This window comes from Dasypus novemcinctus, chromosome 1 (genome assembly GCF_030445035.2).
Source record: "Dasypus novemcinctus isolate mDasNov1 chromosome 1, mDasNov1.1.hap2, whole genome shotgun sequence".
Taxonomy (NCBI): Eukaryota; Metazoa; Chordata; class Mammalia; order Cingulata; family Dasypodidae; genus Dasypus; species Dasypus novemcinctus.
In genome coordinates this window covers 44,071,708-44,089,439 of record NC_080673.1, presented here as the reverse complement: position 1 = coordinate 44,089,439, position 17,732 = coordinate 44,071,708, and the positions used below count along the sequence as shown (strand labels likewise).

Genomic DNA, 17,732 nt, shown 5'->3' with positions numbered 1-17,732 from the left:
TCAACTCTTGCCCTAAGGTCTATGGTTTTAAAGAATACTTCAGATGTGACCTTTCTACACATGCCTCTTCTGTCACTTTTACTGGACCTGTGGTTGGAGCTGGTGTTGGTGTATACTCAGGAGACCTGAATCTCTGGACTGTCCATGTGACAACAAATATTAAACATCAATATGTCCCAAAGCTAAAGATATAGTAGACTAAAAAGTATGAAAAGCAGATACAGAACTAAGAGAAGCAGGTCTGAACAGAGTGGTTAGTAGCACTGACGCAAGAGCCAGATTTAAGGGATTAAATTCTAGTTACAATAGTTATTAGCTGTGTGACCCTGGGAAAAATTCTTGATGTTTCTGAGCTTTGATTGCCTCATTTATAAAAAATAATTAACCTGCTAAGAAGCTCTTGGTGAGAATTATATGAATTAGTCCATGTAAAGCACCTTTAACTTGGTAAGAACTATATACCTGTCAGCTAGCATATTAGGAGGCTTACATTCTTAAGGGAAACAACAAAAAATGATCAACAAAAAGATAATCCAGATGGTAGCCATGCTGTGAAGGAATTAGAGAGATGTGGAGTCAGCCACAAAGAGCCATGGCTAGTTTACTGGGGTGAAGACTTGAGTGCTCTGGTGCCTGACTGCCGAGGGTCAGACCCTGACGCTTCATTTTCAAATAAGTGATCTTGGGCAAATTTCTTAAGCCATTTGTCTCCATTTATTCAGCTCTAAAATGAGGATAATGATAGTAGTACTTATCCTGTGAGGTTGTTCTGAGGAATAGGCAAGTTAACACCTTTAAGTTACTTGGAATCATGCCAGAGATAGAGTAAGTGTACAGTAAGCATTGGCTATTCTTATTACTGCTATTTTCATTTCAAATACGGGGAAAGCCTGTGCAAAATCCCTGAAACATGTTCAAGGAACAGAAAGAAGGCCTGTGTGACTGGAAGTGAGTGAGCAAGGAGAGCCATAAGAGGAGTGTGGTGGATGGAGTTAATTTCAACAGTCGGGAGGCAGATGGGCACTGGGCCTAGAAGCTAGAGGTCTTGTCTTTCTTGTTTGGGGAATGGCAGACCAAAGAGTGCACATGCATGTGGGACCAGTAGATTCTTATGGGACCTGTAGATTCTTAGGTTCTGACAGGCTGGATCTATTCTACCAGCTGGCACAGGCTTGGTGGACCTCTTATGTCACAGGGCATTCTGATACAAGGGGAACAAATTCTGTGTTTTAGGTACTAGGGCATAAGAATGCCATGATACACTATTAGTGAGAGGACAATTTTCCAATGTAGACACCAAACATGGCAAGTTTCTGGCTTAGCGAGGCCTGCAGGGAGCATCTCATGACTGTATTGGTAGGGTTCTGCAACTTTGAATCACCAGGAAACACATCCAAGATCAATTTCATGGAGTAAACAGGCAACAGAGAGCATCATAACAGCCCTGAGCCTACCTCAAATGGTTTGAGAATAGAAGGAGGGCACAGGTGGTCTTGTGCCTGAGAATCTGTAAATATCCCATTTCAGGTTATAATTAGGGAAAATTTGAATATTAACAGTGTGATTTCATTTGTACCCCCATGCTGCTGCTGATAGTGGACATTTGGGTTATATTTTCTTATTATTTTCCCAAATCAAATGAAAATGGCTAGAGTGTAAGGGTTGTGACCCCCAAATTACTAATAAAAAAAAGTAATTTGATAAATAATAGTTGATGATGATGAAGGTAAGTCCTGGTTTCAATGGAATAATGGAGGCAATAATTCTAGATCTTAGAACTTAAGAACCCTTCAGTTTCCCTCTGCATCAAAAGAGACAACTGTTGCTGGAGAGAAAATAGCACAACAGGATTAAAAAACCCTTTAGATTATAACAGGAAAAATTCATATTTGAATTACTTAATTCCAATAACTGGTCACACTGACCTTATGAGCTTGAGTATGAGATGGAAATACAACATGATGAACATGTTGATCCAAATGCTGTGGGATATAGAAGGAAAAACACTGCTCCACGGGTAGGAGTTACAGGTTCTAATTCTGCCACATGGCCTAAGTTATGATATTTTGAAAAAATAATAATGATAATTATTATAATATAAACAGCTAAAATGTGTGATTTGTTTTTCTCACATCAGATGGGTAATATGCTAACATTGCAACAAGGTTTGAGGGAGGGACATCTCAAACAAATCTTAAATACCTATTCATCATGCTTATGAACCACAAAAGAATCTCATTTGTTGTTGTTTTTTTTCCTATATAGACATTGTTCTAAGGGTTGACATGTGTCAACTCCTTTCTTCTTCCTGCCAACTCTGATAGGCACTCTTATTACTCCCAATTAAGGAAGACCATCCTGGGAAACAGATGGATAAAATTACGGTCACAAGATCACATCAATTTTAAGTGGCAGAGGCAAGATAAGAATTCAGGGAGCCCCCTCTTTTCTGTGTATCTCCCTCTTTTTGAGTGACTGTCCATTTATATAGCCCACAAAGGGGGTGGGGACTCAAACTGAGTCACCCTAAAGATGTGGTGGCATCAAAGCCCTAATCTTCATTTAATAAAGTAAAAGTGAATTTAATACAATCTAGGGGTATCATGCCAAGAGGAACAGACCAGTTTACAAACATAATCAATAACTCTTTTTTGAATCCATAAATAATATCAAACTGCTACAGTAAACACTTAGACAATGTACAAAGTACAAAGAGAAACAGAGGTGTCATTAAATGCTATTGTCAGAAATTAAAAGTCAATCTTTATGACTTCTGATATGTAAAAAAGTCTTCTATTCGAACACCACAAGCATGGTTAGTATGATATTAGTAGATGCACCTTTAATCACTGTGAATTAACAGTGTATTTCTAAAGATTTACATAGAAAGAGAGAGAGAGAGAGAAAAAGAGAGAGAGATAGATAGATGAAAGAAAGGTAGGGAGATGTTTTAAAAGATATTTTATCTTGATATTTGATTCTTTAAACATATAAAACTGTAAGAGTTTATAGGAGGTGTTACTATGCTCTTAAGTATTTCAATAACTGAATTTATAGGTGAAAAATGAACTTACCATGTAATATTTATCTACTACAAAGAAAAATAAAGCATTCAGAAATAAATCTATTATTTTGCCTTACAAATACTTACCTGTGAATCCAGAATTATAAGGAATACTCTGATTGTAAAATAAGCATTAAAAAACAATAGCTACGCTAAAGTGAGAAAATAAATTTCAAGATGTTAAAAATTTTCTCTGAAAATACAGTTCACTTTTTAAAAACAAATTTGGGACAGGAATTAGATATAACCAAATTTTGAAACCTCTAAGTTAATTTTCATATCCATTTTATTTCCAGTCAAGAACACAAATACATTATGGATTTGTTAATAGTATTTTTCCAGGTACATCATTGCTAATAACAAAATTTACACTGTTATTTTTCAGGTTGTCCCTTAATATAGAGAGAGTAGATTGCATTAAAAAGTGTAAAGATGAAAGTGACAGGTTTCTCCTTAAGGACTGAAAAGAGGCAGGTATAACCAAACGGAAGCTGTTTTGCATCTTAATTTGGAGTGCTTTGTTAACAAGTAAATTCTAGAGAAAATAGAAGAGGCAGAGTAAGGTAGATAATTCCCAAGATGAGAAAAGGCAAGATCAGACACTTTATCTACTAAACAGGTAACATCAGCTGATAGTGAATCTTGAAACAAAAAGTTGGGTGTTCTGTATATGACACTTTGAGAAAGTAGAACTTTTGATGGCCTGAATGCTAGAGTGAAAAGAGAGCAATATTTAAAACATTTTAACTAAACTACAGATCAAACAAATTCTAGTGATTTATAATGAATATTCCAAGATCCCATTCAGTTAAAAAACTCCTATGATCTAGCCCTCTCCAAATACATTTGGAATGGGGATTTAATTGGCTGTTCTATTTTGAGGCTGTGCTATTGAAATAGGCTTTTATCAACATCAAATGGGCATGGTAACACAAGCAAGCAAGTAATGGAATGGAATTAAACAAAGGAAAACATACACCCACAAAGGTGAATTTAGTGTTGGAAGACTTCAGCTGCTTTTTTAAAAAAATTCTGAATTAAACACAAAATGTCCAGCATAGTTCTCCCAGCAAGTACATTTTTTGTTGGAAGTCAGAATGCTGCTTCAATGCATTCTGATCCCTTATTTTGTTATATAATAATATGCTTAAAAAGCAACACATTGTGAGCTTGGGAGCTGTTAGGCATTTATTTACCATGGTGGGTTAATCTCATTCAGTGAGGTATAGAAACTCAATAATGAGTGCTACAGTATATAAGCTAATTGCTAGGATAAAGCCAAATGAATAATTACTTAACTTCAGAATGAGGCCTGCGGGAATTTTTCTTTAATAAAGGTTTAATTCACCAGTGATAATGAATGCAATCTCACATACTACTGAATAACACCATTAGCATAATGGCTGTGATACAAAAACTATAATTAGAACTAAACAGAAACGTTAATTACAACCACCTAGGTACTGAATGAAATACTGTTGTTTAAGAAATTGACCTGCTTTGCTGTCACACATTCTGGACTTAAGGATATCTCTATAATTAAATGTGTTTATAAATATATACATATATTATAATAGGGTTTTAATCATTTTATTGAAATCCTTTTAAATGTAATAAATATATTAATGAGGAATTGTCTAGAATTTGAAATGTATGCTTTTTTATCTTGGCTAAATACAAACAGCCTTTTGTGTTAAAAAGGCCCAATATTAGGGAGATAAATATATTAGGTTTTGAATTTTACTGGTGTTTGCGCTATGAACTTAAAACACAGTTCCAGAAAACAGATTGACAAAGTGTGAAATATTATTGTAATAATTTGGAAAAATAAGTTGCATAATCAATGAAAAACATCAAAATCCCAAGCTAATGGTTCTAAAAAGACTCAGTTGTGATTCTTAAAATTCTCTGAATTTCAATGATCAGATATATAAATATATATATTATTTAACTACACACATAATAGAAGATTTATGTATGGAGGTACATACATATTAATAAGCATCATGAAGCCAAGCGGCGCACTTCATTAAACATCTAAAATAATAACAATAAGAACCGTCTATTATTATATAGACAATTTAAATGGGTTATGCTTAGAACTATTTTCAAAATGATAAAGCCATATGCCTCAAATATGGTTTATTGCCAACTCTAATGGCTTGAGATTTCCTCAGAAATTGATTTTTATTTTTAAGATAGAATTCAATAGAAAATAAGAAATCTCCTATGAGCTCAATCAGTAAGTCTGGAAAAATGTTCTGGAATCATATTAATAATTTATCCCTGGCTATTCTTTATCCTTTTACACCATTGTTCTATTTTAACTGAATAAATGTATTTCCCATTAATTTTCTATCAATCCTTCCCCTGAATTACAATGCATGTTTTCAAAATTCCAACAATATTTTTGAGGTCTCATGTGTAGCATCTCCCGTAATGTATCTGGAAATGTATCTTTTCCCATTATCAACCAGCCCATATAAACTCCACTCCTTAATTAAAGATTACCTCCTTGCAAAAAATGAATATGAGAGACGTATTTATCATTATAGCACTTAGTACAATATGCTGTCTTCTAGATGATTTCTCACCACAAGTGGACTGCTCATCATGGTTTTCACCATGACAAAGGCCCATGAGGAACAGAAGGAAGGCACTAGAATGAAGCATTGGCTTAAATGTATCTTTCCCTATGCTGCTCTCATAACTTCTTATGCTACTAAAGTGAGAGTAGAATTGATTGCTATTTGCAAGTTTCTCTTTTGCCATCTACCACCGTGTGGATTTGTACCTAAAACAATTCCTACCCCTAAACTGCCAGCTTTAACATTTGAACTCCAGATTCGTGTTTGAGATTCTACTTGGTGAATATAACCTTTTAATAGGTCTTTGACCAAAGAAAACATTCCTTATGTCTGGAAAGTTCACTCTCTTGCCCAACTTTGGATGGGAAAGAGAATGTAGAGTAGAAAGAGAAGAAAAGACTATTATCTAGCAAATTAGATGACTAAAATCAACTCTGACACCAATGGGAGATCACTTTCATTTCTTATACACAAATATCTAATTGCCTGTTGGGGATCTCCAGCTAAATGATCCAAAAAATACTAACTTGGCATTGGTCTGCAAAATGTATTCCTCCTCTTAAATTCCATCCCTCAGTAATGGTAACACTATCAGGTCAACCACCCAAGCAGGACATCCAGAAATCTGATATTTTAAATTTTATTTTTCTTGTCTTGCTCAATTCCCTCAGTTTTTTTCTCACTGAGGAGGGAGTATGGAAGAAAAAAATAATTTTCTCACAACAAAACTTCAATGAACTTTAATTTGCCTTGATAACTATTTTAGAGCAATTAAGAGAGAACACCAGGGGTTTTAAAATAGCACTTTAATCTGGACAGCATAATTTTATCATTCCTGGAAAACGTGTCACCAACTGACTATAACCGATATTAATTAAATACTAGTCATTAATCCACTACATAGAAAGACCTGTTATCATATATTAACTCCCCAAAACATATAGGTTGAAATAACCTCTAATCATATGGTCAGGGAGAGATCTCATATTTCCTGCAATAAGCAATCGAGTGACTAGCCTGTCTTTCTAAAGAAAGATAAGGGGGGCCCTAATGACTGCCACCAATCAGTGCTTCCACCCATGTGTGATCTCTGCAGCTAGACACTGTGTGCAAAGTCTGAGAAGGATTCACCTTGCTATGTACCTTGAAACATTCTGCAAACACACTGAAAAATAAATCAATTCAAGTACTGTGGGAGCTGCTAACATTGTCCTTCACTGAACAGAAAAAGAACTAAGTGGCTGCAGGTTGTGTGGAGGATCACAGGGAGGGAAATTTGGAAATAGCACAAATATCTACATTCTGCCTAGAGCTTGCTAACATACATTTCTGAAAAGAAGAATCATAATCAAACACAAGCCATCTATTTTTTATAAAAATTAGCAACCACAGTTCAAGCATGTAGATCTATCCACACAAGGCTTTTATTTTTTGCTTTTTGCTGTTTTGTGTTTTTTTTGCTTTGCACTTTCCACTCCTGTCCAAACAGAGCCTGATACTACACCCACGATAAGATTCAGCCTCCTCTGTATTTTTAATTAACTCAGGCCCAGCAGTCGTTTTTAACAGCTAACATTTCTTGTGAATTACAGTATGTACACTGCTGAGACATAAATGCAAAGTAGTCACTCTAATAAGTAGATATAAACATTTACAACAATTGCAACAAGTTTCTGCAACAAATAAAGGAATATAAAGAAAAATAACCAACAGCAAGCTGGGAAATAAGTCTCAATACAACTGCATGGGTATGAATGTCATTCAAAGCTCTGAGCTTTTTGTTGCCTCTAATAATTTCAGTTCCCCAAAGTTCTAATGAGCTTGTATTTTCATTGCCAAAAATGAGAACCCTGATTAGGAAACAAAAACAAAAACCCAATCTTCCATTTTCATGTGTGTGCCAAAGACACCAGAGAGAACCAAGGTACTTGGGTGACGGCATCATTTCCATCACAGAAAGAAATGATAATTCCCTAGTCCAGGAATAAACAGGGCAAGCTTTCAGCACTCCACCCCCAAAAGAACAATGGCCTTAAGATGGGAAGAAGCTTGAGAGGCATGAAGAGCAGATAGCATGCCAGCGAGGCTGGAGCATAGGGGATAAGGGGAGGAGAGAACAAGATGAGGTCAAAGAACCAGGCAGTGACTGGGTTATGGAGAGTTTGGCAGGATAGGATAAGGGGCACAGATTTTATTCTAATGTAATAAAGATATGAGAGGGTTTTAAGCACACAACACAATCTGATTTATGTTTTTTTATACATTACTTTGTCTGCTGGTTAAAGAATTGATTGTATTGGGCAAGAGTGAAATCAAGGAAACCATGCAGGAGCTATCGCAGTAGGATGTTTGGTCACAGTGGTACGACTAGGGCTAGAGGCAGAAAGGATGAAACAGATCAATGAGGGGTATTAGAGGAGGAAGCAAATGATAAAGAATGACTCCCAAGTTTGGGACCTGGCTGATAGGAGAATGATTATATCATTCACAGAGACAAGGAATACAAAGAAAAGGGAAAGAATAAAGACTTAGACAGAATTCACTTAAACAATTTTCAGGTTTCTACTCTACTCCAAGAATTCTGTCTACATACCATGATGTATGTCACGATGAATTGTCATTGCACTCTAACAGTTTATCATCTATTGTGACAGAGAGACAAATGCATAAGCAATCACTGGAAGATCACTGTATCTATTAAAGCCAATGTAGAATTTATTAAGTATGAGCCTAAAGGCTTTACTCACTTAATCCTAAAAAAACAAAACAAAACAAAAAAACAACCAAATAAAGAAAACCAAGACTAATCACTACCCATTATACAGGTAAGAAAATTGGAATCCAGAGAAGTATAGTGACTAGTCCAAAGTCACCTAGCTGGTAAGCATTAGAGTCAGGATTCAAAACTGGGATAAATTGGCTCCAAAGTCTACAGTCTGAGCCATTTTCACTATACTTTTTAAAAAACACATATGTTTGTGTATATGTGTGTGTGTGCTTTTGAACACACACACACAAACTCTGAAAGTTCTATGGTAGGTACAGGTATAAGAGAAGTTCCATAGGATGAAAACAGAAGCTTGATTCTAACCCTAAGGATCTGGTAATATGGAGAAGTTCTTTTGAAGAGGGCAGTTAAGAAGAATGAGCCTTAATGGTTAGACAAGTTTTTTAAAGAAAAGGGAGGTAGGGTGGGGTTGCTTGGCAAAATAGGAAGCATACGCAAAGGCACCTTGGTTAGATCATCCAAAGAAAGCACGGGAAATTACTTACCAAGGATAATTTGCATCAGGCATGATTTGTCAAAAACATTTGACACTGAAAACAAATGCCTACTCTAAGCTGGTAGAGTGACTTATCTGATTAGTTTTAGTAATAATGAGAACCTGATAGCTACTCACTTACATGGTCCCAGAATATAGTGTTCCATTATCTCATAGGAAGAGAAGATATTTAGCGACTTGAGATTAAGCAAATAGAACATGTTTGTGATGCCCTGTGACCTGGTAGCTTCCATGAAAACCTTTGGTATGGGGATGTGGAAATACCTTTGAGGAATGGCCAGCCATTCCTTTTATTCCCTAAAAGGAGAGTCAGACAGGGGAGGGTGAGAAAAGGAGAGTGTTGGCATCTCCTAGCCCCAGGAGTCCAGCACAAACCCAATATGATTCTCCCTTATCCTTGATGGGATCAAGAATTATGAGCTAAAAGCCTATATAAGAGCTAAAAAGCCTATATAAGAAACAACAGTCTGTACTTTTTGTACTTGCCCTTCTTATTATTTTTACTGTTTTTTGTATTTAGTATTAATATATCCCTTCATGCATTTTTATCAAGCTTCATGGTTTGCCAAGACTTCTTTTGATAACTAAAATATAATGGCAAACAGGGTAAGGCCCTTGCTACCCAAATGCTCACTGTCTAGTGGAGGGGACAGAAAACAAGTAAGTGCAATAAGGTGTTTTAAGCAAAAATGTAGGATGGTGGAGAGAGGGAGAAGGTAGATGGCAGAGCCATCCATTCAGTTGTGGGGAGGAGTGGTGTACAGAAAGACTTCATGGCATCTTTCGCCTCTGTCTTCCCCCTTTTTTTTTCCTGTGAGAGAGTAACTATAAAATTCTGAGTTGGAAAACACTATGAAGTTGTCCTTGGGAGTTGCAAAAATAGGGAGACAATAGAAAGTGTATCCCATTCCCCAGTCTTTGAAAGAATGGAATGCCAAAAGGTAAAATGATGACTCGTGCCTGCTACTGCCTCCACTAGATCCTGAGCTGCTGGGAGGAAGGAGAGGAACCTCAGTGAGGATCTAAGCCAGAGGTCTCTCTCTCTCAAGCAAACAAAAGAGAAGTCTTAGGGCTTTCAGGCACGGGTAGACTCCACAAAAGTAAGTCTTTTTTTTTAAAGAAAACTACTACCAAATTCCCTGTGGGTTTCTTTCATTTGCAAATTTGTATGTGTCCTCTGATTTATATTTTGTCTTTGCTTTTCTTTTTTCAATCCACAAGTCTACATGTTATTCCCACATGGCTGAATGGGTTATAGTCTGCTGTTCCAAAGTTGTGACTAATGGCCCAAAGTTAAATGTCGTAAGTGCAATAAAATACCACGTTCTAATGAGAACCCCAGACCTGACCATGGGAAACTTCCTACAAGAAGTTAGAACTGACCCTCCACCATTCCCCTTCCCTGTTCCAGGTCTGCCTACCTATTTATACAGAAATTAGGAACATAAAAGAATATTTGGAGCGATGAATCAGTGGGCCACAGAAAAAGTAATGTGATTTTCTTCTCCTCTCCCACAAGAGAATAGAAAAGTATGATCCCCCACCCAAAGCCAAATGATGACAAAATCTCAAGTGATAATAAAAATCAGGTGGGGCTGCAAGGAGGGAAGACGATATTCAATCTCCCAATTAGATATTTGTTCATGTAGCAGACTTGCTCTGTGACTACTGGACCAAAAGAAAAGGCATTGCAGAAAGTAGCAGAATGGGACAGAAGTAAACAGTGAGAAATGCCACCACTTCCACTATTTGGTGTGGCAAGGATTCCATGTTTCCGGCAGATCAAGTACACTTGATCTGGCTAGGGCTGCCTCATGGTATTCGACCAAGTAGGCAGCGTGCTGGCCAAGGGGTATCGAGGCTCTGTGGTGGACCACAGGGTAGGGCAAAAGCTAAGAGGAAGTCAGTCTAGAATAAGATCTCTATCAGGAAACTGCAGTGTGGAATCCATCAGAGGGGACTATGAAGGACACCTGTGTCTCATAAGGAGCAAACCATTTTCTCTAATCCGTCCACCAGCTCTCCACACTCCAGTGCATGCTTCATCTCTGGCATGATATCTTCATTTCTGGAGATAGAAGAGAAGCAAAAGAAGTAGTGCTAGCACAGCTAGGAGGAGAGAATAAAGTTACAAGAAATGTTCAGTTTCCACCCAGCTTTCTAGCCAAAACCTGGTTGGCTGGCAGTGGAAAGAGATGGGATAAGAGAAAGAAACAAAACAGAAGTTTTGCATTGGAATAAACTGCACTGGACTTTTTTCTTTTCTTTCTTTTTTTTTTTTTTTTTGTTGTTGCTCTTCTTTTAATATACAAATGAACAAGAAATCTATGGACATGTCTGAGAGATTGTTATAGGACAGAAAGAGGACACATTTGAAGGCAGTGAATAAAGGAAGAAAAAACAAAATAGATGTCTCCCACCAAGCTCAAACTGTTCCATAACTGATGATTACCAGCAGAGTTGGGTATTTCAAGAAGAGATTTTTGGAAGTGATATTGTGCTGGTTACAATATTTGACACCACAATTTACTTGTTTAAATGAGCATAGAAAAGCACATACTCAATTCTTCAGTTCTTCAAAGTTCCTAACAGAAACACAATGCCTGGCTCCTGGGAAGTACAAGGGGGAAGAGGTGATACTTCAGAGAACTAGAAATGTTAGGTGCAAATTCTGCTTATTTGAACATTATGTATTACTCTTTATGTTAGAAAAAAACACACATGTATATACCTGTTACTTTTCTTAGGACCATAAATGTACAGTCAGCATAGTTTTATATTTCTTTAATTTTCTCAAGGAAACAATATTTTTCATCAAAATATTAGAAAAAAATATATAATTTGTCTTCATAAAGGAGAATGCAAACATAATAACTCTAATTTGGAAAGCTACTGAACCTATACTTATTGCACTAATCAAATATATTGTAAAAACAGAAAGGCACAGCAATATTTAAAATCTAGCTGATTACCCTTTGGAGGCAGATGACTAACAGCTTATCTCAGCAAAGCAAAAATTGCCACAAGATTTTTTCTTACATAGAAATGGCCCTTATTTATTATCTAAAATAACAGCTGTATATGCCATAGGCAAGAAGTGAAAACTCTTAAAAGGCATGATAAAAAAAATCCAAACTTTGTTACAATATTATGATGCTAATTAAGGTGGCTTAAAAATAAATTCAAGATTTCTAAGCTTCATAATCCACAGTAATGAAAAAAAGGAAATGTAGTTTGCCGAAAATAGTGGACAGAGAGTCAGTTTTATTTACTTTGGGATGGAATTTTTATTCCAGTGCTCAAGCCGGTAGGGAAAACGCCTCAGAAATAGCCTTAAGACTATCACTATCCAGGTTCTTCTGTCTGACCCATACTCGACAAGTTCCTCTACCTCACTCCATCCTGAGAATACACAGCTCTCCCTCCAGTTGACACAAGGCTCCAGCCCTTCCAAGCTTAATAGACCTTCCAAACACTCTCGGGTAAAAAGTAGTTTTAATCAACACCAGTTTGTGAGCTCCTATTTTGTGCAAATACTACATGGTAAAAAAATTTTTGCTTCCAAGGCCTTTCTTTCAGTATTTGAAAAATAAGGAATGAGAGAGAATAAAAACATGATAAATGAGAATGGTCTCAACTACCAATAAAGGGAGATATTACTATAAAATGAATGCTTTAATTTTCCCTTTTAGAAGTTGCATGATTAGTTATGCCTTAAACCAGCAAAGTGCCAAGCGACCTGCAGGCTTAAGTCAGTATCTTTTGGATAATATAAGCAATCTCTGTATTCATCTAGGAAAGAACAAGAATAATCTTCTGTTAGACACAGGGAATTGAAGCTCAAGATAATTGAGATGAAATTAAAAGAATATTTAGGTGTATGAAAAGAGTTCAACGTTCAGAACAGATGACTGAATCTGACATGGCTAAACCATTTCGAGATATGAACACACAACCAACTTGAATTAACTTTCAGAAGTCATAAACTTGAAAAGGTATGAGAAGACTGAGACCGGCAAAAGGTGTTCTTATTCCTTTTTTTTAAAAGTTTCAGAAACCACAGAAATGTGGAAGTCAATCTCAGGAGAAAAATCTGGAACAGGTTTTTAAGCAAATGGTTTACCTATTATTGGAGGGAGGTAGGAATCAAAGAAGTCTAGTCAGGGTCAATAAGAAAATTCAGATCAAATCAATATTAATTCCTTTAAAAAAAAAAAACTGTTTCTCCATTAGAAGAAGAGAGGAACAACCCAGACATACGAGGCCCTGATTTCATTAATGTATTCAATAAAATCACATGGTATTATGGTAGATAATGTGGAAAGATACAGAACAATGAATTGACATCAACCTGGAGTGCTATGCTGTCACAGGCTGCTGATTTCTTTCCTTTGGTGATATTGTTTCTCCCTAACTGAAAAGAAGACAAAGAAGTCATGATTATCAAATTTTAGAAGACAAAAATCTTGTAAGAAAAGTAATCAATGAATTACAGATTAAAGATTTAAAATTATTTCATGCCTTGTAACTTAATGATATAGAGCCATTAAAATAAAATCTACAAGAATAAATGCAATACCATAATTAGAATTCTAACAACTATTTTGGGTAATAACCAACAATACAGTTTAAGGAAAAATAACCAGAAGCTGGTTTGCAGGGTCCTATGAAATAAGGATGGTTGTTTTCTACAAAGAATACACAAGGTACCCATGTACGGTTGCCAAAACTGATGCATAAATAAGCAACCATGAGCCCTTGAGGAAAGGGACAATGTTTTCTCTTTGTAAATGCTCAACCCCTACCACTGTTCCTGTATCAAAGCGGACACAAAAGAAAATAAAGGTACCCTAATTTGAACTTCTTCTATGCCCTGTTCCCCTTTAACCACATTATGCACACCCATCATTACTGTTTTCCTCAAGTCATCAGCACTTGGGATCTATTAGCTTTCAATTTGCCCCATCACTTACCCCTTCTCTTCTATATCATAAGGCTTTCCCTTTTTTCTGGATTCAATTGAACAGACTTCAAGTTATCTAACAAACTCCATCTCTCTTCTTTCTTCCGCTTGAACTCTGACCACTCTCTCTACTCTGTGATCTCCCCTTCAATTATCTTTATGTCCACAACTGATAGAACTACTAGTCTACATATCACTTGTGTACACTATGGACTTGCTTCTTTTGCCACTCCCTTTTTCTTAAATATCTCCCTTCCTTGGGTTTTATTATACTACCCCTGATTCTTCTCCTAGGTTCCTGAGAGCACCTTTTCAGACTTCCCCATGTATGTGTATAATATATTGTAGGGACTGAACAAATATATAGTAAATGAAAGAACTTTAAACATTTATTTTGACTAAGTCTGTCCTCTGTTTTATTCCCTTTTTACTTTATGTACCTCCTCTAGGCAGTATAACTCATGCCTATGGCATTATACCCTGATGACTCACATAGCTTTAGCTCTAGCTCAGACCTTTCTCCTACGCTCTAGATTTCTAACTTTAAATTTAAATGTTACAATTCAATAGTAAAAAACTAAACAGAACTTCCCCCCAGAAAACAATTTTAACCTCCCTTCACAATTAAACAGGAATCTCCACTTCTTCCCTTTCTCTAAAGTTTTCCATAAAATTTATGACCAAGTCTTAATAATGGACTTTTTTTAAAGATGTATTTATTTATTTATCTCTCTCCCTCCCCCCTCCCCCACCCCAGTTGTCTGTTCTCTGTGTCTATTTGCTGCCTCTTCTTTGTCTGCTTCTGTTGCTGTCAGCAGCACAAGAATCTGTGTTTCTTTTTGTTGCGTCATCTTGTTGTGTCGGCTCTCCGTGTGGGCAGTGCCATTCTTGGGCAGGCTGCACTTTCTTTCACGCTGGGCGGCTCTCCTTACGGGGTGCACCCCTTGCGCATAGGGCTTCCCTATGGTGGGGACACCCCTGCATGGCACAGCACACCTTGCGCACATCGGCACTGCGTGTGGGCCAGCACCACATGGGTCAAGGAGGCCCACGGTTTGAACCACAGACCTCCCATGTGGTAGACGGACGTCCTAACCACTGGGCCAAGTCCACTGCCAATAATGGACTTTTAAAGCATTGCTTGACTCTGTCCTCTTCTCTTTAACCCTACCATTATTGCATTAGCTTATTTGTTGTTTTCTCAAGTCGACTACCTCAGTTGTTTCCTAATTGTTCTTTCATCTTCTATCTAGACATATTCCAACCTATCTACCATGCCACTGCCAGAATGAACTTTCTAAAACAATTTCACTTCCATGATAAAAATGTTTCAGTGGCACTTTAAACCACAATAGAGTGTCTAAATCCCTTAGCATAAGATATAACACCATTCATGATATGCTTCCTGACCTTTATTCCACCCTCATCTTCAGTCATTTTCATACTTATATCCTTAGGTCCAAACAGCATGAACTACTTAAAGTTCTTTTACTTTCATACTTCAGGCTTCTGTCCATGCTGTTACTTCTGTCTACAATGACTATCCCCTACCCTCCTTGATTTGTCTAAGAGAAAAACTCCTAGATTTCCACCAAATCTGTTTGACCTAAAGTTATATCCTCTTGGATGCCTTCCCCAATGAGCTGCAGAAATATTTTTCCCATATCTGAATGAATGAACTTATCACATTGTGCTGTAAAGTAGTTAATTACTTGCCATTTAGCCATCTAGACAAGGGTTCTTAACAACAGGTCAATGAGTTTGAATTTTAGTTAAAAAAAAACAACATTATTCTTGTGGGGACATGTTGGTGCGGGTGAGATATATTTATTAAATAATACACAGTAGAGTGTGGACTTAGTAAGAGGTCCGTGGTCTTCACCTGACTGCCAAAGGGGTCCAAGGGACAAAAAAGGTTAAGCACTCCCGATCTAGGCTATGATTGTCTTGAAGAAAGGATTAAAAAAATCATCTTGTTATCCTGCATGCCTGAAACATAATAGGTATTCAGTGTTTGAGGCATGAAAGACTCATTAAGCACTTTTCCTGATTCTAGAAGAGGTTAATCAGGAAAGAAAGAAACTACTATCAGAAACTGCAGAAGAAAATTGCAGCTGTCTAGATTATAGAAAGAAAATTTCTGGTAACATACTGACAAAAGTATAGGCATTTGACTTGTATTGCTCCAGATTGATATTGAAATGACCCATAGAATGTAAAAAGTAAGGGGGAGAGGGTGCAATCTGATCAGCTCTGATCATCAATGAAAACAAAGAGAAGAAACCACCAAATGACAATGCTTTTTTAGTAAATTATACAAAAATAGTACCGATGGGATCAGATTGAGCACAGGAAATTCCCCTGCTGAGAAAGCCCATAATCACCAGGAAGGAGGGAAAATCTGGACAAAACCTACAAATACTTTGAAGAGTGAACAGTGGCATCAAGGACAACCCATGAACAACGTGGAGCACTCCATTTAGACTTTGCTTGTCACTGGGAAATTAGTGGCCCTGAGAGGCTGCAGGGTTGCTGTCTGAGCTATAATCATCAGCATGAGTTGCGCTGCAGCAAGTACTAGGAAGGTTTATCAGGATGTAACGCTATAAACCAAAAGGAGACATGTCATCAGAAAGACAGTTCCCAATGCATCAGTGTCATTCATAAAGAAGAAATTCCTCAACAATGAAGTTTCCCTGTTTGCACTTCCTATAACTTTAGTTCCCTTCCAGTTCAACTTAGACTACTGGAACACTGTTACATAAATTTACATCCATCAGCCAATAATCTTAACGATAAATAATTTTTCCTGCAACTGTTTAGACAATGAGAACCTATCAAATCAAACCATTTAGCCTTGTATGGGCAATTAGTAGCTCTGAATACACCTCTCCTATTCAAGAATAATTAAATATATATATATATATATATGCGCACATATGTATATATGTATGTTTATATATGAATATATACTATACTCCAAGATAAAATACATATACTTTCAGCAAATTATTTTACCATTAGAAACAAAATTGAAAACTATAAATTTATCAATTTTGTGCTCACAATAAAGTTCAAGGAAAAAGAAATGAATTCTGAAACCAGAGAGGAAGAATAAAATGGTAAAACAACAGGCTGAGAAGAAAAAGATACAAAGAGCGCAATGAGGTAAGGGAAATTGAAGAAATGCAGTTGCAGAATTGAAGTATGCACCAGGAGCAATAAATAGTAAGATTTGACACTACAGGGGATTTGCATTCATTATGTGGAGGACAAATGGGAGAAAATATCCAGTTATTCGGAGGAAGGTCAAACAGAGGAAGTCTAGAAAATCGGTATCCAGTAGACATCTGTGAGTTATTGCTAAAGAAAAGATGAGAAAAATATTTGAGTAAAAATACAGATTAATAATTTTAAAAAGCTTGTCTGACCTACAGAAACACCTGAATGTACATATCCCATAACCTCACTGAAAACCAGGAAAATTAATACAGAGAAAAATAAATGATTATATAATAATGGCATTTTTAAATTTCAAAGACAAATAAATACTTTCCTAATCGTAAAGTTTATAGGAGAAGGAGGGAGGAGGGGAATCAAAATCAAGGTGGAATCAGCATTTTTCCCAAAATATTAAATTCTAGAATGAAACAAAAATAACATTTACAGAGCTTTTAGAGAAAATTTTGATGTACAGCCAAACTGTAGGTCATGTGTGAACACAAATGAAAGAAATTCCCAGAATGCAAGTACTCAGAAACTAGAATATTAGCTATTTTTCCTATAACTATTATTTGAAGGCATACACCAGCCTACCAAGAGGTAAACCACAG

The 17,732-nt window shown here is 36.5% G+C and overlaps 1 protein-coding gene and 1 non-coding gene across 2 annotated transcripts in view; both read right to left on the bottom strand.

Moving 5' to 3' along the window:
- Positions 1-17,732, bottom strand: part of IQCM (IQ motif containing M) — a 470,255-nt gene that overhangs the window by 137,623 nt on the left and 314,900 nt on the right. The gene's annotated exons all lie outside the window — the stretch shown is intronic.
- LOC111761028 (small nucleolar RNA U13) lies at positions 2,132-2,234 on the bottom strand. Its single transcript, XR_002794510.1, has one exon. It is a non-coding gene; the product is annotated as a small nucleolar RNA U13 (small nucleolar RNA).